The 24,167-nt window shown below is 41.4% G+C and overlaps 1 protein-coding gene and 1 pseudogene across 2 annotated transcripts in view; one reads left to right on the forward strand and one right to left on the reverse strand.

The window, feature by feature from the left end:
- Positions 1-24,167, forward strand: part of FRMD4B (FERM domain containing 4B) — a 325,730-nt gene that overhangs the window by 120,785 nt on the left and 180,778 nt on the right. The gene's annotated exons all lie outside the window — the stretch shown is intronic.
- Positions 19-22,557, reverse strand: LOC123862995 (dnaJ homolog subfamily A member 1-like; annotated as a pseudogene).

A 24,167-nucleotide genomic window follows, 5' to 3' on the forward strand; every position in this document is an offset into this window, starting at 1 on the left:
GGGCCTAGTCTGGGAGAATCATGGATGACTTTCTCCCGGATGTGACTTTTCAGTTGGGAGCTGAATGTGAGTAGGATCAAAGTCCACCAGTTCTACCTGGTCCATTTCATCAGTCTCTTCTACTTCCTTCCTCTCAGGTAGGAGTTTTTCCAGCAAAGAGAGTTTATCAGGAGAGAGAAAGCCATTCTCAGGAAAGTTTACCTTAAATCCAATGATTAGGCGACCCTTCTCATATGGTCTACGATAAATTGGCATGCCTTCATTTAGCACACACTTGATATCTCCATGCTTGACAGTTTGACCTGGGTGAGAGGTGATGACGATGGCTCGGTTGTCAAGAGTAGATATTGGCTTTTGAAAGCCGCACGGTGCTTCAACCAGCTGTATGTCCATACACATGAAAAGGTCTTCTCCTCGCCGAGTAAAAACAGCGTGGTCCTTCTGGTCTAAAGCAATGATAATATCTCCTGGTTCCAGGGGCGCCTGGGTGGCTCAGTCGTTAAGCGTCTGCCTTCAGCTCAGGTCATGATCCCAGGGTCCTGGGATCGAGCCCCGCATCGGGCTCCCTGCTCAGCGGGAAGCCTGCTTCTCCTTCTCCCACTCCTCCTGCTTGTATTCCCTCTCTCACTGTCTCTCTCTCTGTCAAATAAATAAATAAAATCTTAAAAAAAAAAAAAAATATCTCCTGGTTCCAGTCCTGGTTCTTGGTCTCCTTCACCATGGAATGTTATCCTCTGGCCATCCTTCATGCCTTTGTCAATACGAACTTCTAGAATCTTCTTCTCTCGAACTATCTTCCTCCCATTGCAGCTTTTATATCTATCTTTGGGACTGATCCGTTCCCCATGGCCCTGGCACTCCATGCACACAGATTGAATTTGCTGAACCATTCCAGGTCCTATCTGATGAATTCTCATTTGCATTCCAGTACCTCAGCAATTGGGACAACATTCGACTGCTCCTTTCTTACCACCTTGGCCTTCACATTTATCGCAAATCACATTCTTTTGCAGAGCTAGTTTTCGTGTTGCACCATTATATAAATCTTCTAAGTTTACTGAGAGCTGATGTACAACATTTTTACCTCTCCTTTCTCTCTGCATCCTTCCTCCTCCTCCAAAAAACATATCAAAGATGTCCACGGGGGAGCCAAAACCACCACCAGCTCTACCTTCTTTAATTGCCTGTTCTCCTCCTTTGTCATATAATTCCCTTTTCTTTGCATCAGAGTACTTCGTAAGCTTGAGAAATCTGTTTAAACTTCTCTCCTTCATTTGGTTTCTTATCAGGGTGGTACTTCAAGGCCAGTTTCCTGTAGGCCTTTTTCAATTCCTCTTGGGTGGCATTGGGTTAACCCCCAAAACATCATAGTAAGTGGTTTCTTTCACCCTTTTCTACAGCAAGTGAGAGGGCCAAGGCCGGTGTGGGGGAGCGGGAAGGAGCGCGTTGCTGGGCGCAGCTCGGGCAGCCGCCGCTCCTCCACGTCTCACCGAGAATGGGGCCAGTGAATAACACTGCTGGCATTTTATATGCAATAGTGAATGAGTGAAGGACTACAATCATAGCTCACTACTTGCTATTGTTTTTGTTTTAATATTCAACTATAGTAGTGTTTTAAAAGTTAAATGAAGAATAAACTCAAATATAAAAGCCCTGACTTTGCCCTGTATGTATGATGACTTCAGTGTGCAAGATAAAAGTTTAATACTTGTAAAAACTACTTAAAAAAAAAAAATCTCCCCTAGCATTTGTTAGACCATACCTTGCAATTAATTTCAGCTCTATGTATATGAAACAGCTCAGACTGAAATGCTAGGTATATGTATTGACTTCAGTGTATGACCCTTAATTGTTAAGCTATGAAGTTAAAACTTGTATATAATTGGCAATCAGACAAAGAATTTGTAGAGAAGTGTTGGTCTATAGTTAAGTGGGATTCATTGTGATGCCTCTGCATTTATTGCTTCAGCTGTTACTTGAAGATGGCATGCTATGTAATTTGGCCTGTGGTATCATTGATAGAAAGAATACCTCTCTAAAGAAGGGGTTTATCATATGCTGCTGCTTGAGGGCTTGCACTTGTAGAACTGCATTCCCTTCTGCTGTGCCATCTTTATATATATATATATATATATCTCCTGGTTACACTTTTTTTCCTTCTCTTTGGACCATGATAAGCTTCAGACTAGTGATTTCGGGAGCAGGATAACTTAGAGTGAAGAGACATTTACGTGGAGAAGTTGATTTTCATGTATGAGATAGGAAGGTGTTTTTTAGGTATGTTACAGGCTTACTTGAAACCATTTAACTTATGCTCTGAAGTAACTGCAATTTAATGTTGGTAGTATAGCAAATTATGATGAATAGCTTTAGTTGTATGTTTAAAAGTCATGTTCACAAGCTTAAATCTGGGTATCAGAATTAAGCAAATGAAATGTATGAATGTCTCCTTAATATACTGATCACAAAGCAAAAAAAAAAAACAAAAAAAACTGAATGTGAGTAGGACTCAACCAGTAGATGGGGAAGAGAATTCAAAGTTCCTTATGGAGGCAACAATCTACACCGCCATGTGACCAGAAGGCATGGTGCATTTGAAGACTGAGAGGGAAGTGGGAAAGTTGAGCAAGGTAGGACTGAAGAGGTGGGAGGTGGTCAGGGTCTGACCATGGACACAGAAGACTCTTGAAGGAAGGCGAAGCACACACCACTAAAATGAAAACAACGGGTCTGCTCCCTAGTCTACCAATTCCTGTGACCCTGCTTCCCTTTGGAAGCAATGGCCCAGCCTCAAGAGGCTATTGTGAGGCTTTCTCTATGTTCACTTGAGTGATTCACTCATATCATTGCCTGTTCACAAAATATACATGTCCAATATTTCTTTCTTCTCACTGGGCAGGGGTCAAGGCCTTAAAAGGCTATGAGCTGGATTCCAGCCTCAGTACTAGCAAAGATGAGGAAGAAAGGTCCCCATGTACATTCTTGAGGGACAACACAGCTGCCTGCAGAAGGCCAGCAAATACCTGTGATGGTGTTGAAATGCAGCCCCGGAAATGTGCTGCGCATTAAACCGAGTTTAATGGCATTTCTAACCCGCAGCAACAAACAATGTCTATTGATTCATCCCTCTCGGAGACCTAAGATTACCATTGACTTTTTCTAGCTGTAGACCCCTGGACTTTCGTTGAAGTAACACCTTCTAATTAAAAAGGAAGCATATTTTTTTCCTTGCTGAAAGGCAGAACCATTTGTTTTCTAAGATACATGGTTCTCAGCCACATAATATACATTCCTTACAGGGGAGGGGCGTACTTTAAGTGCAGAATGGTTTCTGCTACTCATCTGCTCTGTGGGCATTTTTATTCTAGTGTTTAACTCTCTGTTGTTAAAGCAGTGCATTATTTCCTCCTGATTGAGGTCTTTTGAGGAGAGTATTGTGTATTTTATACAAGAAGATAGTCTGGTTCTATTCAGATATGTATCTATTACCTAGAACCACCTTTCTCCTTTGGATTCCCTCTCTATATGAATGAAATATTGCTGCGGGATGATTTCTTGTCTCCCTGTGGATGTAGGAGCATCCATGTCATGAGAAACAGTTGAAATGATTCCATATGTACACCGCTCTCCCAGGCCAACATCAACCTTATTAAAAAGAAAAAAAAATCAGTGTAATCAAAGTCTCAACTAAATAGGCAGAGTCAAGAAATTCCAGAAGGTTTCAAATCCCCAAGGAAGGAGGATGGCCATTGGTATAAACAGGAGAAATTAAGCAAACAGAAATTGTTCACTTTTTTTCCCCCTTGTATCTCTGAGAAATAACTAAGAACGGTTGGTATAGTTTTCTTCCTGTTGTCCCTTCCTGTGCAATTCACAGCAGATGAGATGCATGGTTTTATTGTCTTCATTCTGCTGCTTCTCAAAATGCTGCCTGTCCTTGGGATGCATGGTGAAGTCATCACATTCCCTTGAGATTACTGAGGCAATCAAGGCAAACTCTAAAACTAGTGAAAGGGAAGAGGAGGGGAAATCTTGATATTCTGAGCATCTTGCCTATTTGTCTCTGTCTGAAAGCCGCTGTTAAGATTAGATGACATTTGGGGAAGCCTGGATATGAAGCAGGGGTTACAGTGATTTGTGACTGTGTGTGGGTGAGTTTTGAGCGGGGAGGAGGGTGGAAAAGTATCTGAGAAGAATTGGTGAGAGAACATGAGATGCTAACTGACTTCGGGCAGGATAGTAGGTGAGGAGAGATACAAGGTGGGGCTAAGACATCTGATTCTAACATCAAACTATCACAGGTCAAACCAGGTACCTCCTGGCTGAGCAGGCTAGCTGAGTGACCTTGAGTATGTCACTTCACTTCTCTGTGCCTCAGTTTCCTCAACTATAAAATGGAGATAGTCAAGATAATGTCTCCATTACAGAGCAGTTGGGAGATTAAATGAAATTATCGTACATGGAAGTACTTGGTTCCTTAGTGCCCAATAAATATTAGCTATTGTTTTATTGATGTTATTGACCAGTTTCGTATGTTGATCTAGTTGGTTATCTTTAATCCAGGCACTCAACAAACATGACTCTTGTGCCCAGTATAAGTCAGGGACTGAGCTAGGCGTCAAGAATGTAATGAACCATTATCATAGACGATAGGAATTACCATAATAGAGATATGAGTAGGTTACCAGAGTGGATCCAGAGAAGAGATACGATAACTCTGAGATCCACCTGTACTGTGGGGAATGACAAAGGTTTTAGTGCCCAGAAGGTATAAAGTTTCCCACTGAACTTGGAGGGTCTGAGAAGAATAAGGAGTTTGTTGTTGGCATTCTCTCAAGTATCCTCTGACTGCCCTCCATCCACTTCCCAGGGCTCTCATCCCAGTCCCTGCTGCCCAAGGCCCCAACTGAGCATTTGACACAAATTAACACTTTCCTGCAGTAAAACTTAGACGATTGGAAAGACTCATTTCAAGTTCTAAATCTCAGACAACTTGAGTAAATTCATAGTCGGAAAGGTAGGGATGTCTGATAAGCTCACATGATAGCCATTTGTGCTTTAGACTAAAACTCAGCCACATGGATTTCCCATTCTACCTTCATATCTTCCCCTCCCACGTCTACCTATGTTCTCTTCCCTATGCTCTCTAACTTTTGGGTTATAAAAGGAGGGAAGGAAAGAAGGAAGGGAGGGAGGGAGGAAGGGAAGAAGGAAGAAAGGGAAGAAGGAAGGAAGAAAGGGGCACCTGGGTGGCTCAGTCTGTTAAGCATCCGACTCTTGGTTTCTGCTCAGGTCATGATTGTGGGGTCCTGGGATCAGCCTTGGGCTCCATGCTCAGCTGGGAGTCTGCTGGAGAGTCTCTCTCTCTCTCTCTCTCTCTCTCTCTCTCTCCCCCTCTGCCCCTCCCCCTGCTCATGCTCTCTCTCTGTGTCTCTCTATCATGTAAGTAAATCTAGAAAGGAAGGATGGAAGGAAGGGAGGGAGGAAGGAAGGGAAGAAAGGGGTCAAAATAAAATCAGCCTTCCAAAAGTTGGCCAATCCGCCATATAGTCTAACTCCAAAGACAAGCTCTTCTATGTTCCAGGTGTCCTTTTCCTGTGACGTCAGTGGTATCAGTTTATCTTCCCATTGTTATAAATTCAAAAGGTCTTTTGAATCTGCATTTCAACCCAGTGAGGCAGTTAAGCCTGGGTTTTGAAACCTGGCTCCACCACCCCCTGGCTGGAAAACCTGGTGGAATTTTCTTAACCCTCCTCTGCCTCATCTGAAAAAAAAATGGGGATAATAATAGTACCCACTTCATAAGGTTGCTGAGCACATGAGTAAGTTCACAGATTGAAAGTGCCTAAAGTAGTGCTTGGCACATAGTAAGCACGCAACACATGTTAACTATTTTATTGTCATGTAGAGAGAAGTGAGATTTCTAGCTAGATCAGCCAGTGGGGAATATTCCTGCTGTGTTTCTGAGCACTCAGCCACTTGTTTCTGCAACTCGGCTTAAAGACAACTTTAAAAATCACTCAATCAGGGATTTGTTTGGATTTGATCTAGATGATTGTTCAAAAGCATGATCCTTGGAAATCTTCCACTTTAAGAAGTGTATGTTGAGACTGGGAATTGAAGCTAGTCTATCATGAACTGGAATTTCGGTGTAAATTGTATTACTGCCACGTCCCCAGATGGTTGTCCAGGATCTTGTCAGTTCCTCACTCCTGTAATTGTGATGAACTCCTTCAAAGTTCCCTTAGAAAGGAGTGGAAGGTCAGCTTTGGAACTCGAGACTTTGCTCAGGAAATATTTTTACAAAGTCAATGAGACAGAACAGTTTCTAATTCCTTGTGCTTGTGACAAAGAGATTTACCCTGCTGGGGGACGGGGCCCTGCGTGATTCATATCCTGTGGGATGAAAAATAGAATTCAGAAATCCAGGGGCCCCTCCCTCTCTGTCCTAGGCTTGAATGGTATTGCTCAGGCGCGTTTATAATCACCCAAGCATACCTCACTTCAGACTGAGGTGGGGCGGCCAACTGTACTTTTTGTGAGTTGAGTCATATGTCACAAGAATTTAAAGAGGTCCTAAGTTAATTCTTCTTGAGTCTAAAGAAGCAACTGAGAATGCAAGCATAGGTGGCACACTGGGGACTTAGCATAAATACCATGTGGATTAGTGGCCACCATACAGAAAATTGGGAAGGTCCGGGTAGAAACCTGGATAACCCGACTGGTGTGCTCTCTTTAATGTTCAGAGTTTTGGCACCGTGGGGCCACTGTTACCACTTGTCAACATTCAGGGCTATGTGGCAGTGCCCCCCTTCCATTGAGCATGCCATCTCGTTTGCCACAGGAAAACATGACCCTCGGGACTCATAGGTTTCACCAGCATGACCCTCTTGGGTTTGCAGCCCCTGTTCCATAGGCCAGGTACGATTTTCAGACATTAGATGATAACGTTTTCTATTCCAATAAAACTCTCATGGCCTTTTTCTTTCTTCCACAACTCTTCTCTTATTTACTCTTAATAAAAGAGAATCCTGTGGCTTCTGGGTAAATCATGATGCTATTTTTCTTCTTTTTGGTGGCCCATCCTAGGTCATAACTACTTCCTGTCATCAGAAGACATTGGTTTGACAGTTTACCCTGAAGGGAGGTGCTTATCCAGAAATGCTTGTACACACACCGCATCTGCTCCCACACGCTTGCGCTCACTCTCATACACAAGCGCACACTCACTCACAGTCAGGAACAGTCAGGAGCACGAGACGGGCTCAGAGGGGAAGGTGGGAAACTGTCAAAGTTCAGCTTTATCCCTTTGTCCTTTTGCTACACAGCCTGAAGGCAACAAGCCAGGGTCTGCTCTGTGTACTAGGAAACTGCATTTGTTGTCAGGAAATCTGGTACATTTGAGGAAAGGGTGGGGTTTTGTTGCCATTGCTGGAAGGTCTGGGGGTCCTGGAGCAAGAAGAACCCATATGAACAACAGAAACTCCAGTTTGAACTGTCTTAAACAATAAGGGGCGTTTATTGGCTCATGTGACTGAGAAGTCCAAAGAGTTTCTAATTTCAGGTGAGGTTTGATCAAGAGGCTGACACAGTTCCTTGAATTCTCTCTGTTCTGCCCTCCCCACATGTTCACATTGGCTTCATTGTCACCATTTCTTCCTTTACTGTGGCAAGACTGGCTGTGACAGTTTAGTCCCCATGTCTGTGCCTTATGTGTACTGAGAAGAGAGGGTGCATTTAGCCCAGAATTCCAAGCAGTAGCCCTGAGACTCTCTGATGGACTGGCTGTGTCCCAAGTCCACTCCCATGCTCATCAGTTTATGCCAGTTAGGTTTGCCCCTGAGGGTGGACAGGGGCCAACACGGGGCCACCGTTACCACTTGGGTTGTGTGAGGGTGGATAATGTGTAAAATTGGGATTATCACACCAAGAAGGAGTATGAATGCTAGTGGCCACCGCACCACCAGGCCAACCCCTCGGCAGTAGCTCATGATGTTCTTCGTGCCTTATTGGGGCAGATGGATGACGCACTAATACCCCTCCTCCCTAGTCATTGTAACATTGCTGCAATAGACATGGGGAAATGGAGCCCTGCCTAAGAATCTCCTTGGTTTATTGGTTTCCTTTTTGACAAGTTTTTATTTGAAATCTCTTCACAGCCCAGTAGATTTGCCTCTCCAACTTAAGGAGAGAAGTTCAGGCATCTAGCTCCAGGGTAATGACTAAGCCAGAATTTGCTAGTAACCTACTCCTTCTTCCTTTTATGGTGTCTGATTTACAAAGAAGTGCTGAACCAAGTGAAAGGCAGTGTCCAGCTAAGACAGTCTGAGTGGTAAAGAAATAGACATTGCTTTACTGAAAACTCACCACGAGCCAGGGACTGTCGCTAGAGATGCTGTATGTTTGTTCCTCATTAACATTAACCTCCTTAGGAAGGAGGTAGTTTCTCCGTTTTACAGATGACAAAGCAGAGCTCTAGAGGGGTAACAAAATTCCTCCAAGAGCTAAGAGCGGCTAGAGCAGAGCTGGGATTTTTACCCCACGTTGTATAGAATATGACTTCAAACCCTGAGCTTCTTACCTCTCTCTTTTGCATAAACACACTCTGAGCGTCCTTCTCAGGTTGAACTTGGGAGCCAAGCACTCCAGTCTTCTTCTCCTCCCTGTTTGAAATTCTCCCCAACCCCAGCCACCCTTGCTGAGAGAGTGTCCCCTTCCCTCTGCCAAAATCCATGAGTATTTCTAAATGCTGGTGGCCTCCATCTCAGGAGAGCCTCTCTTATTTACCACCCTGTCCAAACCTACCCTGTCCATCCAGTGCAGCAAGCCCTGACACTTTTCTGATTTCATTTCCTTATTTTATAGCACTTTCCATTCAAAATGTGCATGCCCCAAGTCTGCCTCCATCATAGCCCTGCTGTCTGTTAGCTAATACGTTCCCCAAAGCTCGTGGGTTGTTTTATTAGTGTTCCATGGAGACAGGTATACTTTCCAAGGGCCTTCTGGACAAAGTGTCTTGCTCACTAAGTGGAAACTTTAGATTACCAAAATGGTGCCTATGCAAGCATTTGGCTCTTAAACCACAGTTGTAGGGACAGCAGTGTTTTGCTTGCACGTGGGGGAGTCCATGTCTGCATTACTATTAATTGAAAGGAATGTCTCATGTCTCAGAAATGCAGAGTTCGCCATTACTTCGAGGGGAACCGTTCAGGTCAGGTTTGCTCCTGAATTCCTTTTCAGACACAAATTTCCTCCTGATTGCACCCTCCCATTTCATCTGTGCATTATCCCCTATCCATCACCTTGATCAGGGGTTGGCAGGCCATGACCTGTTTTTGTAAATAAAGTTTTATTGGCACACAGGCATGCCCATTTGTGCACGTGTTGTCTCTGGCACTTTTCCACTAAACGGCAGAGTTGCATCATCATAACTGAGACCCATCATCCCAAAAAGGCTAAAATATTTACAAGCTGGCCCTTAACAACAACAACAACAAAAAGTGCTGAGCCTGATCAAGGTCAGTAAGTTCCATACATAGTCCTCCCAAACTCCCCAACTCCCTTCCCCCTCACATGGCCAGGAATAAAACCTCACATGGCCTGGGCTCCATCAAGAAAAAAAAAAATGAATGCCTGATGTTTGGAAATGAAAGACACAGTCTCAGCCTCAGTCCAATCTCAAAAAAAGCAAGTGAATGACACTTCTATAGCCACTTCCTATTTCTGGGCCTCTGGCAGACATTGCTAATCAGCCGTCACACTTTCTCCCACAGAGCCTCAAATTCCTTCTTCAAAGCAAAGCCCAGGCAGCCCCTACCAATCAACCAGAGTTGGCATTTCAGTGGAAAACAACTTTCTATCTCTAGTCCAGTGGCCACCATCAGGTCAGAGAATCACATAAGACAAAAATCATGTTTAATAAATAATTCTTGAATCTCCTTTTGGTTGCCATGTCAGAGACAGACATAGCATCTCTTATTAAGTCCAGAGTTGGAAATTAATCCACAACTGTTTCTTTGATGAAGTCTTTGGCTTGTGATTAGGGACCATGCTATATGAAAAATACCTCCACCTCCTCTTAAATAGGAGATCCATGACTCTGTGCAATGCTCTGTGAGAAGTATCCAGGAACTGAGGTCCAATGAGAATATTCTAGAGTCCTGTATCAAAGTCACCCTCATTGAGTGGCTTCATAGATGGAACCACTGGGAGTTTTATGTTATTTCTTTCTTACTCATAGCTACCCTTCTTCTTTCTCCTGTTGTTAAATTCATATACAGTATTGCCAGGGGCTGGAGTTGGAGGCATCTAGATTATTACTACAGCTTCCTTAAAGCAAGCCACACTCATCCTGTGTTCTGGTTAATTCAGATTTCAGGAAGCCCCCACAGACGCTCTTTTCAAATGCTGGTGCAATTAATTTTTCAAAAAACTGATGTTAATGGTGATAGTTAAGAATTGACTAAAAATAGGTATCCATTGACAACTGCGGTGACCTGCCCCAAAGACCATATTTGCTGCCACAAAACAGGCTGTTCTGAGGAGGAAGTGATAGGCAAATTGAAAATGAGGAGGTGGTATTGCTTTGCAGTTTCTTGCTTCTTTTTGCCTCCAGAAGTTGGAGAAGAGGACAGGAAGGAAAGTGAATATTTTACAAAGGACACGAAGCAAGCCTAATTAAAGGGGCAGTTGGTGGGAGAAAGATGCTCCTTCCTGGCTGGGGAGCATCTGAGCGTGTAGAAATGATAACTCTTGACTGGAAGGATACAGATGCACTGGGATGCTTTGGTTTGAGGCTTGCACAGTTGGCATCTTGACAGCAAAGTTGTAGGCACTACGGTGGAGTGCCAGCTGGAATCCAGTGCAGGTTTTTCCAAGAGCCATTGTTCATTGAAACTGAAGCTTTAAAAGTTTTAACTGAGTGACTGGATGAGCATGCCTTTGGCCATTTAAAAACCTTAAGCCAACCTTGGCAAAAGGTTTTAGCATTTGGCACCTTGTGCCTTTTATGGAAAGGGAATAAGAAAGGATTGCCCTCCCAGATGGCAGTGGTGAGGGCCTTTTTAATAACATTTTAAGCTTTTAGATTTATGGGATCCCAATAAAATTAAGAATGTGGTGTTATTGATATTCTGTGGGTGAAAAAAAAGAAAAAGCAATGCATCCATTCCTGGAACAGATGTAAGAATTTAATATGTATTATACCCAAGGTGCCCTATAACCAAATCATTGAAAATGCAAACGAATATTATTTGAAATCACTTTAATATGAAGACTGTTACTATTAATATGGTACATATCCTGGGGGACTGTTTCACTAGGAGGGACCAAGTAAAATTTAAATTTCAGTTGGATGGGCTACCATGGAACTAGAAGGCCTTTCTACAGACCAGAAAACACATCACTGTGGATTATTTAATTTCTGACACAAATAAAGAAAGGACTAGAAAATATGGTACCGGAGTAAGCCAGACACTGTGGTGTATTTCTGGGCAAGGACATTATGGTTTAACAGTGGTTCTACCTTAGCTTGGATGTTGGCTTTTCTTGAAGACAAGAGGCCTCATAGTGGACATCAGCTGTTTCTGCTGCGCAGCATCCCTTTACTCCTTCTTCTAGTAACAGGAACTTCCTTCACTGGGGGAAATGTTCTTTCCACACTCTGACCAAGTTGTTCGGTAGAGAGCTGCCAGTCATGCTATCCCACCCTCCTGGACCTTGGCATGGCCCCTGCTTCTGGCTGAGCCAATCAATAAGCACCCCACCATCCCTTCCACTCTAACCACAGTGCTTATGATAGTTAATCCACATGCTGGCCCATGATTTAACCTACTGGAGCTGGCAGGGAAGAGCTGGCTCATTAGTAGGCTAGAAGGACACATATTCCTAGAGCTGCCTTTGGTTGTGGTTTTTTTATACCCTGTTGAGATAGCACACCTGAGAGAATGAATGAACCATGCAAAGGAAGCATGGCAAGGGCAAGAAGAAAGAAAGAGAAAGTTCTTGGTATCTTCAAGGCCCATTTGACCCTGCCTGTCCCTCCCCCCATTTGGGGAAGTTAAGAGAGTGACAGGTTAGATTCAGAGGCTGGAAGAGAGGTAAACATTAGGGTACCACAGACACCCAGACAATATAGTTCCTATTTTGCTTAAATGAGTTAGAATTATGTTTCTGTTGTTTACAAGCAAAGAGCTCTGGCAAATAAAGACATTACAGGCTCTGTGTAGCTAGCACTGGCACCCCACATTTCTCTCCTAGGCCGCTGGACCACATTTCTAACCCCTTCCATTCCTGTCTGCTTCAGCAAGCTTTCTTTGGGTGCCTGTTAATGTGCTAGAACTGGGATAGCACTGGTCCCTGCCCTTGGGGTAGACACTCATGGATATAACAAGACCTCTTACACCTTTCCATTCTTATGGAATTTTGAATTCTGAGCCAACCAACTCACCTTTCTTCATGCCTTACCCTCCTTTGTTGGTGACCTCATTCTCACCCACTCAGATGAACTTGACTTTTTATCTTTATTGACCTTCTTTGGTTGTGCTCAACTCCACCCCATACCAAGTGCTAAACTCACTGTTCAACCTTGACTACTGGCCTCTGGGTATCCCAGTGTCTGCCTCCAGTCTCTGAATTGAACCTGTCACTTCTTCACTGCTCTATGCATCTGTTTCACCATCTGTAAAATTGAGGTATTAATAATCCTGTTTCATAGACCGTGGTGAGAATTAAAGGCTTAATAGGTGCTTTATAACAAGAAATCAATATACTGTAGCCAAAGTTCTATCTGATACTTCTAACTCTGATAAACAAGTTTAAATGTAGTCACATTTTTCATCCTTAGCATTAAAGAAAATGATATGATGGAAATGATTAGATTAGAAAGCCTGTAAATTTTTAATTTTTTGGAGTTCTATTATTAGGCTGAAATCTCAGGGGAAACAAATACATTTGCATGGATTTTCTTTTCCTTTTCCTTTTTTTTTTTTTTAATGTATTTTCGATTTGACTTCAAGAGAACCCAGAAGAAAATATCCTTAGGAATAGACTTGTGTCTGATTTTAAGTAGAATTAAGTGTGCAAAAAGGGACCAGTGTGGTGTGTGTGTATGTGCGCATGCATGCATTTGCATACATGCACACGTGTGTGGAATAGTGAGAGAGAATGCTACACTGTATTTCATAACTAGAGTACATTGGACTTGTGAGATCTGACCATGTCCTTAAGCCTCTTTTATTTTTAAGCTGATTGCATTCGATACATATTTAAGGTTTCTACACTTCAGAACCTGTCCAGCCTGTTTCTCCTCCCTGTGAAGGATCCTGTGACTCTATTTGAATAGTGCCCGATATTTCATAGTCTCAGGGGTAAGCAGTAATGGCAGGAATGAGGTCTGCTTCTCCACTTACCTGATGGGGAAGGGTTTCCTCCTTCCTTGTTGAAATTTCCCCATCACTGAACCCTTTATTTTGCTAGGAAAAGATTCTCTTGGAGAATGCTAGATTACATGGTATTCTTTGTTGTATTTGTTCTTCCTTGTTTAATGGAAGAAACTGCCCATGTAGGCCAGTTTAAGAGGAGGATGGTGATAATACTTCAGAGTTTTTGAGGACATGAGGATGGATCGATGTGTGTACAATTCCCTAAATCAATGCCTGACATGCAGCTTCTTTTCTAAGGAGTATCAGTAAGGAGTAGATCTTCCTTTCCCAAGGAATATCCATGTGCCAATTTGAGGCCCCTCAATCCATACTAAACCTCAAAGTACCTCTACGATCCAAGCAGTTCATACTAATGAGGTAGTGGCGATCTTACCTAGCCTTTGTGTTTCCCCAGTGTAGATACGCACACACAATATCGTCAGTATTATCTACACATCCAGCTACTACTGGTATTCCTCCTGGATGTTTTACAAATACACAGGCACTGTTCCTCTCCTGCATTCTGTATGTGAGTGAATAGTACCATAATCCAGACATTCCAAGGTGGCGCCTCCTTTAAACAAAATAATCACTCTGGATCTTTCTCACCGCTTCCTTAGCCAGCGTTCTTTATCACTTTCAATTGCTGTTTTTCATATGTTATTACTGATACATTGAGGTCAATTGTAGTACTATCTCCAGAGGCCAACAACCTCACCTCCCTTCATGTCATAGTGTCTATAATCTGGGTGGTTCATTTGGGTGTTAGAGGTCTAGGAGGCCTAGTGTTGACGAGAAAATTAACTTTGTACATCTTAAATTTGATGATTGGTTCAGTTAGTCCCGCATATATTAATTAGGCCCTTACTATCTGTAGGATGCTGTGTTAGACCCTGGGATACGAAGTTAATAAATCATACATCCTCATGTGATGTAATAAGCACTGGGTGTTATATGCAACTGATGAATCACTGAACTGTACCTCTGAAATTGATAATACTCCAAATGTTAATTATTTGAATTTAAATAAGATTAAGTTTTAAAAAATAAATAAATCATACATCCTGCCCTTGACAAAGTTCCAGTCTAATGTAAAGTATATTGTCAAAGATCTCCTAAAGTGAAAGAGAAGACACACGTTAATTGGCTTAATTAATAGGGAAACAATATTATCTCACAGAAGTGGGCATCCCACACAGTGCTTAAAGACTCCAGTTTCCCTTGTTGGTAATTGTCTTGCTTAAATGGAATCTCTGTCTGGCTTCATCATTAGCTGGTGGTAAGGTGGCTCTGCCAGTTCTGGAAAAAGTGTCCCAGAACCCCCTCAGGAGACTTCACCTTGGGTCTTAATAAACCATTGCCCTTCCTAAACCAATCACATGGGAAGGAGAATGGGATTACCATAATTAGTTTAAGCTATTTATTTTGGGTATAATGGATGTTGGGTAATTGCCCTAGGGCCACAGCAGTTGGATAGAATAAGAAATGAGAAATTCACTCCAGTTTGGTATGTGCTATGATAGGAATCTCTGAGGTTCCAGAAGAATTGTCCGTATATAGATTTCCATATTTGTGGTTTTTTTAAGATTTTATTTATTTATTTTAGAGATAGAGCATGGTGGGTAGAGGCAGAGGAAGAGGGAGAGAGAAACTCAAGCAGACTCCGTGCTGAGCACAGAGCCCTAAGCAGAACTCGATCTCACAACCCTGAGATCGTGACCTGAGCCGAAATCAAGAGTCACTTAATCAAGAGGCACTTCACCAACTGTGTCAGCCAGGCACCCCAGATTACCATATTTAATCATTTGTTGATGGAAAAACTTTTTTTTTAACTAAGCTAAAAGCTTTTCTGAAGTTTGATTAGACTATAATGATTATATCCCCTAATGTCTACCTCTGTGCTTCTTACACTGGGGTAACACTCTGTCCTCATCAGGATATTAGGAGGTGCCCTAAGAGATTATGTGAAGCCAAAAATAAACATTGTGCATCTTCCTGTACCTTCAGTTTTACTTAGTGTATTTTTAGAAGGAAAATCAAAGATATATTATGGAGAAGAATACAAAATCCACATGAATCTTTAAGATAAAATCGGTGAATTCAATTTCTCATTGCTAAAATTGCGTTGGGACCCACCCTTGGCCCCTGAAGGTACATATTCCCCTCCCTTTGCCATGTAGTTTACTTGAATGGAATAGTTGCAGAGAGCCAGTCTGCATATGTTTTCACTGTTGTGGAAGGAAATGAAATTAGTCTGGATGCTCTCCTCTCCACACAACCATATTTCAATAACAGTGGGCCTTGGAAAATTCTTCTCCAACTTGAACATAATATTATGTTTTTGGTAGTTGTGTTTTATCATGTAAATATAATGTTTGCATTTTATTTAATTCTATACTGAATATCTTAAATTACTAATTTCAATTCTTTATCATCTCTGAAACTATATAGTGGCATGTACGGAAAATGACATTCAAAAAGAATGCCAGTAACTGTTGACATTCTCAGCACTGTTGTAGTTAATCAGTTAACAGACTTAAGTATTCTGTTTTAGAAATAGAAACAGAGAACAAATCCACAAGGCAAATGAATTCAAGTCTTCTTATCCTGCTCCTAGCATAACTTGAAGAAATAGAAACAGAACTAGTTTCTGAACATCCCAAAGCCCTCTTGCAAGGGGCTTTAGAGAATAAGCCACTTAGGAGGACAAATATATCTTGTATAATCCCGCTGCTACTGTCAAGACCTATTTGAATCAGGTCAAATTAAAATCGAGATGGTTCCACATATCACCTTCTTAGCACACAGTGTCCTTTGCTGTAATAGAAATATCTTGCACTTAAGTCATCTGATCACCTTCCTAGGTCCCAACCATTTTTTCCCAGTCTTGTTTTTCATCCAAGATTTGCCCTAATCCAGCCTCATTTTCTCCCCACTTTTTCCATGGAAGACACTTCTAGTCCTAAGGAATAATAAGTACCAAGCCTTATTATTCTTGGCTCTCCGTTAATTCTAAGCTTTCTTTTAAATAGCACTCAATTTGTTTAAATGAGTGAGGCTCTCCGAGGATCATGGATAGCTTTTGCATGTCCGTCGACTCAAAGGTCAGGTTTATTGAGTACCTACTATGAGCCAGGTGCTATGGTGACAAGGCAGGGACTTGGGAAGTGTGTGGTCTGGGGGTGAGATCAAGCTGCTGTGATGGGGCACTCTCCTGCTTGGAAGGATCAAGATTCAAGCTAAGGCTGGAAAGATAAACAGGAGTTCACTGGATGAAATTCTGGGGTGGAGAAGAGTGTTCAGAACTGAAGGAACAGCAGATGAAGAGCCTGGGGCAAAGGAGTTGGAACCCAAAAGAAGACCAGTATTGCCTTATGTAAGGAGGCAAAACATGGAACAGAAACACAGGCAAAGAGCCGAAAAGGTTCCTCAGAGTGTCAGAACAATCCTTGCAATCAGATCTCATTATTTGAATTATTTACTGGCTTAATCATTATTTTCCCTAAGTAAGTAGAAGCTTCAGCCCAAGTTGAATAAATATAGAGATATTAGACTACAGATTAACAGAGTGCTCTAGGTTTCTGTGTGAGCAATTCTCTTTGTTTTCAAGGACACTGGAGTGAATGAAATGGAAGTGCCAGGCTTCATATGGAGACACTCCTTTCCCAGGTTTCTCAGCAGATGAAAACCCTAAAGCTCTCCACAGTGGAAGCTGGACCATACACATACCACCATACTCTTCTAAGTTGGGGGGAGCATGGTGAATACAGCACCAAGTATCAACCCACTTGACAACTGCATTTCAGTTAGTTTCATTTGCTGCTTAAACAACATACATGAATTGGAGACTGCTAAGGTGGAAGACAATCCAACAATCCTTGCACTTAGGATTCTTCCCTTAAGACTTGTTTATTACAAATAGTTTTTTTTTTCCCCTTCCTCTTAATCCTATTTTACCTTGAATGACTTCTCTAGAAGTGCTTGAATTCTGATTATATTGAATTGCTTTTCCTGGTATTTCTTTATTCTTTTTAAATAACTGTTTCATCCACACAGCATGATGTATCTATTTGGATAACATAGACTATGTCTGGAGGGGCATACAAAAAACTAGGCATTGTGGTAGCCTTTATGGAGGGGAGATGGGCAGGGCTGCCACTCCTTACATAGCATTTTCATGTGGTTTAGATGAAAAGGATTGTTTCCTCAGAGCCATGAGTTGTGGCTTATCCAGCGGAGGCCAGGCTCGATTATAACCTCTCCTCACTTCTTCAGCCACATGCCATTGTGCAGTAAACAACTTGAGCAATTTTACATGGCAGTCCTGGAAATGAGCTGGGGAACCCAGATGGGAGAGAGACTTAACATTTCGTTCGCTGAAGAATAACATTTTGTCTGATTTCATGTGCACTTCAGAATTAGAAATCAAAAAATAATATGTACTGATATAGAAAAGAAGGAAAAGAAAGCCCTCCAAAAAAACATAATAAAAAGCACTCAGTGAACCTAACTCAAAATCACTATCATTAATTTGATGTATTTTCCTTTAGTTTTTTTAGCTGCCTGCATTCACTGAGTTTCACAGTGGAGTTCACATGCAGTACTGATTTCCTGCTTTTATTTTTACTTTGTTTTGTATAATAGACATTTTTTTTTCCAATCAAGAAATTCAGACACCTTTTCCTGAAAAATAAGTATTGTGGGCGCCTGGGTGGCTCGGTTGGTTAAGCGACTGCCTTCGGCTCAGGTCATGATCCTGGAGTCCCTGGATGGAGTCCCGCATCGGGCTCCCTGCTCGGCAGGGAGTCTGCTTCGCCCTCTGACCCTATCCCCTCTCATGTGTTCTTTCTCGCTCATTCTCTCTCTCTCAAATAAATAAATAAAATCTTAAAAAAAAAAAAGAAAGAAAAAGAAGTATTGCATGCTCATTGTAGAACATTCAGAAAATACAAGTAAAGCATTAAGATGTGTTCCATTTTATTTATTTATTTGTTTGTTTGCTTATTGGTAACAGCTTTATTGAGATAGAGTTCACATATAAAGTTCGCCTGTTTAAGGTGTTTAATTCAATGGCTTTTAGTATATTTACAAAGTTGTACAACCATCACTATACTCTAAATTTAGGACATTTCGTTGTCTTAAAAAGAAACCCTGTACCATTAGCAGTCATTCCCCATTTCCCCTACCCTCCCTCCAAACCCCCCCGCCCCCAGCCCTGGGCAACCACTATCTACTTTCTATCCCTATAGACTTGCCTAATCTGGACATTTTATGTAAATGACGTCATAAAATATGTGATCTTTGCTGTCTTCTTTCACTTAGCGTAGTTTTTTCAAGATTCATCCATTTTGTAGCATGGATTAGTATTTCCTCTTGTTATTTATTTTTTTATGATTCCTTGATTATTTATTCTTGATTTTTTAAATTTAGTCACAAATCACAAAATTCACCCTTTGAAAGTGCACAACTCATGGGGTGCCTGGGTGGCTCAGTCGTTAAGCGTCTGCCTTCGACTCAGGTCATGATCCCAGGGTCCTGGGATCGAGCCCCGCATCAGGCTCCCTGCTCGGCAGGAGGTCTGCTTCTCCCCTGTCCCACTCCCCCTGCTTGTGTTCCCTCTCTCGCTGTCTCTCTTTCTCTGTCAAATAAATAAATTTTTAAAAATTTTTTTTTAAAAAGTGCACAATTCAGTGGTTTTTAGTATATTCACAAGGTTGTGCAGCAATCACCATAACCTAATTCCAAATTATTTTCATTACTATAAAAAGAAACTCCAGGAGTGCCTGGATGGCTCCATCGGTTAAGTGTCTGACTCTTGATTTCAGCTCAGGTCATGATCTCAGGGTCGTGAGATCGAGCCCCACATTGGGCTCCGTGCTGGGTGTGGAACATGCTTAACATTCTCTCTCTCTCCCTCTGCCCCTCCCCCCTTCTCTCTCTCTAAATAAAAATTTTTTTTTAATAAAATAAATTACAAAAAAAAGAAATTCCATTACCCATTGGCAGTCTCTTCCCATTCCATTCCCCCAAAACCCTGACAACCACTAACCTATTTTCTGTCTCTATGGATATATGGCTTTTTTGTCTGGTTTCTTATACTTAACATAATGTTTTCAAGATTTGTCTATGTTGTAGCTTGTGTCATTACTTCATCCCTTTTTGTGGCTGAGTAATATTCCACTATATAGCTGTACCACATGGTGTGTGTCCACTATCAGGGGACATTTGAGCTGTTTCTATTTTTTGACTCTTACCAATAATGCTGCTATAAACATTTGTGTGCAACTTTTTGGGTGAACATATATATTCAGTTCTCTTGGGAATACACCTCATTCCTTTTTATTACTAAATCATATTACATTATGGATATACCACTTTATTTTCAGTCTGTTCATCAGCTGATAGATGTATGGGTTGTTTCCACCATTTGGTTATTAGGAACAGTGTTGCTATGAGCATTTGTGTACAAGTTGGTTTTTTTAAACACGTGTTTTCCCTTCTTTAGGACATATACCTAGGAATGGAATTGCCAGGCCATAGGGTAATGCTATGTTTAACCTTTTGAGAGATCGCTAATCTTTTCCACAGTGGCTGTTCTGTTTTACATTCATACCAGCAGTGTGTGAGATTCCAGTTTCTCCATATCCTTGCTGACTCTTGTTATTCTTCTTCTTTTTGATTATAGCCATTCTAGTAGATATGAAGTAGTATACCATTGTGGTTTTGATTCGCATTCCCTAAGGATTCATGATGTTGAGCATCTTTATATGTGCTTAGTAGGCATTCATATATCTGCTTTAAAGAAATGTTTATGCAAATGCTTTTCCTCCCTTAAAATTGGGTTGTCTTTTCCTGATTGTGTTGTGGCTATTTATATGCTCTGGATAGAAGTTCCTTATCAGATAAAAGATTTGCAAATATTTTTTCCCAGTCAGTGGCTGGGTTTTTTTTCCCCCCATTTTATTTATTGTATTCTTTGAAACACAAAAGTTTTTAATTTTGATAAAGGCCTATTTATTTATTTTCTTTCTTTTGTTACTTAGGCTTTTCATGGCGTATCTTAGAAACCACTGCCTAATCCAGTGTCACAAAGATATACAGTTATGTTTTCTTCTAAGAGTTTTGCAGATTTCACTCTTACTTTTAGTTCTTTGATCTATATTGAGTTAATTCTTGTATATGATGTGAGGTAGGGGTTCAAATTCATGCTTTTGATGTTAGTGTCCAGCTGTCCCACCACCATTTGCTGAAAAGACAACGCTTTCCCTTTGGGTGGTGTTGACAGTCAAAAATCAATTGAACATAAATGAGGATTGATTTCTGCTCTCTTGATTTTTATTTCATTGATCTATGTATCTATCCTTATGCCAGTGCTTGTCTGTCTTGATTCTATGGCTTTGTGGTAAGTTTTGAAATGTTATCTGTTGAAGGTAACAAAACATCCAACTAAAACAGCTTAAACTATGTAAGGCCCTATACTGTTTAAGTCTCATTGCAAGTCATCTGAAAGTAGACTTCTCCCAGATTGATTTGACATCTAAACAAAGTCATCAAAGACCCAGGCTTTTACCATCCTTTTTCTCCTGTCTTTGCTGTCAACACATGTCCTCTTGGTCACAAGATAGCTGCTGTGGCTCAAAGCATTGTGTCTTCATCCAACAATGTCCCAAGCAGGAATCAGGAATATGCTGACAAAATTCTTGTGTTCCATTTTTTCAGAGGGAAATCTTTTCCAGAACTCTTTAGTGGGACACCCAAGTGGCTCAGTCATTTAAGCGTCTGCCTTCGGCTCAGGTCATGATCCCAGGGTCCTAGGATAGAGTCCCACGTCGGGCTCTCTGCTCAGGGGGGAACCTGCTTCTCCCTCTCCCTCTGCCCCTTCTCACACCACCCCCACCCCCACGTGCCCTCTCGCTCTCTCAAATAAATAAATAAAACCTAAAAAAAAAAAAACTCTTTAGAAGTCTTCACTTTATATCTTATTGACAGATGGGGTGTCTTGCCTTCCCTTACATCAATCATTGTTCATTTCATGGGTATGGAAAATGAAGGCTCTGAAAATGGGGGGAGGGTAAATGGTTGATGAATAGACAGCCGACACCATCTGCCAAAATATATAAACATACAAAGAATAAACCAAAATTATCTGCAAGTCCACCAGATGAGATGATAATGGAATTTTTTTAGAGTGAGGACATCTACCTTAAATCTCTTTGGTCCCAGCTCCTTCTGGAGTGAAACTCCTGTTTTCTTCCTTTGTTATTGATTCAAGGCCAGATCATGAAGTTCTTTTCCTCATTCTTCTCAAATACTGCCTAGAGCTCTCTGAACTCTTGATCTGAAGAATATACAACTGTTTTCTCACCTCTATGAAATATCCATATGCCTTAGGCCTGTAGCATGCTGCTTTCTCTTGTTGACAATCCCTTCTGTAGTTGAGAACAATATGTCACTAATATCAACTTTAAGTTAATTTTAGGATAGTAAGATAAAATAAATACTTTTATTATCTTTTTTTTTTTTTTGGTTTTTACATGCCAAACTTTGCTTTTATTTTGTTCTTTTTTTAAAAAAAAGATTTTATTTTTATTTATTTATTTGAGAGAGAGAGAATGAGAGACAGAGAGCACGAGAGGGAAGAGGGCAGAGGAAGAAGCAGACCCCCTGCTGAGCAGGGAGCCCGATGTAGGACTCGTTGCCAGGACTCCAGGATCATGACCTGAGCCGAAGGCAGTCGCTTAACCAACTGAGCCACCCAGGCGCCCGCTTTTATTTTGTTCTTGCTGCTCAGGGCCAAATAGTCAAAATTCCTAGCAATAATCCTACCAAATCATTCTGTACTTTTTTAAAAAGATTTTATTTATTTGAGAGAAAGAGAGAGAGCACATGAGGGGGGGGGAGGGTCAGAGGGAGAAGCAGACTCCCCACTGAGCAGGGAGCCCGATGTGGGATTCGATCCCAGGACTCCAGGATCATGACCTGAGCCGAAGGCAGTTGTTTAACCAACTAAGCCACCCAGGCGCCCTCATTCTGTATTTTTTAGTAATAACAGGAAAATTATCTATTTTCTATAACTTCTTCGTTTGATGGCCAGAGTATACCTGGTCTTGAGAGTTCTTACAACCTTGCAAGCCATCGATCTTGGCTGATTTCTCTTTTTCATTTTACTAGTTATTGGCACATACACAGTATGATTGATCTTTGGACAGTCAAGATTTTTTATGTATCTTTTTGTTTTTCTTCTTTCATTTATTGTATAGAAGTAAAAGTCCGTTGGGTTTCAAGTAACTGCTCTTAACTCCCATAAAAAAAATTCTATTACTTTTCGTTTTCTTTTTCTTCTCATCATTGTTTTATTCTTTTTTTTTTTTTAAGATTTTATTTATTTATTTGACAGAGACACAGCGAAAGAGGGAACACAAGCAGAGGGAGTGGGAGAGGGAGAAACAGGCTTCCCACAGAGCAGGGAGCCCGATGCGGGGCTCGATCCCAGGACCCTGGGATCATGACCTGAGCCGAAGGCAGATGCTTAACGACTGAGCCACCCAGGCGCCCCTCATCATTGTTTTATTCTTACTTAAATTGGGTAAGTCCACAGGGTGGGCATTTTATCACATTCACTTCCTGGAGGAATAAATAAGTCCCAGAGCCATTCATACCCTATAAATTATAGAATGAAGCCAAAGAAAATAACATCAATACAAAAGAAATTGTCCTTTTGTCTCTCAAATTAGAAGGATTGAAAAATTAGCAGCTATATCATTTAAGATGCTTTTAAATGCTTTTCCCACTGATCTTCAGCAAATTACCCAGCTTCTCTTTGCCTCAGTTTGTTTTTCCATGAAATGGGGCCAGCAAAGCCTTTCTCTGTTTGACCTTGGGAGAATACTGTGGAAATCAACTGATGCTACATGTGGAGCGGCCTTTGTTTATTTAGAAAAAGAGGTGCTATAGGGGCGCCTAAACGGCGCCGTCAGTTAAGCAACCAACTCTTGGTTTCTCTTCAGGTTCTGATCTCAGGGTCCTGAGATCGAGCCCTACATCAGGCTCTGCACTCAACAGGGAATCTCTCTCCTTCTCCCTCTGCTCCTCCCCTGCTCGCTCGCTCTCTCTCAAATAAATAAATCTTTTCTAAAAAAAGGTGCCATATAGACCAATTTATTACTATTTTAATTTTGTCCTTGTTGGTGTGCATGTAAATTAAGTGTAAATAAGAGGTGACAAATTATGGGGGTGGGAGGTAAGTCACAACATTGATGCTATTCCTTCTTTCAAGAAGAAGGTCAGCTCTTTCCCACTCACCTGTGTGGGTTTCTTTGGAGCCAACATCCCTTTCAAGTGCTCATCTACATAGATGACTTCTCAAATTTGACTTGGCAGGAGCTTCCAATATCTGTTGAATGAGTTAACTAGTAAAAATGGAGACATTGTGGATCTAGCATGTTGCTTCCTTTTTTGTACCTCATATAGTAAAGATAGCATCCCTCCTTTTTCCTTTGAGCAAGGAGAATTTGGTGTAATAAAATAACAGATGAGATTTTTGAGGAAGATGAGAAGATTTTATTTTGTTTTCTTTCTTCGTTTTTTTCCTCTAGGAGTAGAATGAGTTTGCCAAAGGATAGAAGCTGGATAGATGCCTTACTGTACTGGATATTATTTACTTTGTAGTGTTTTTAGATCTTTATGATGCCAAAAAGCCATTCAAAGTCAGGAAGGTGGCTGCAGAACTTAAGCAGCCTACTAGTC

This window comes from Mirounga angustirostris, unplaced genomic scaffold (genome assembly GCF_029215605.1).
Source record: "Mirounga angustirostris isolate CCGP_5_RB_7025 unplaced genomic scaffold, mMirAng1.0.hap1 SCAF_1, whole genome shotgun sequence".
NCBI lineage: Eukaryota > Metazoa > Chordata > Mammalia > Carnivora > Phocidae > Mirounga > Mirounga angustirostris.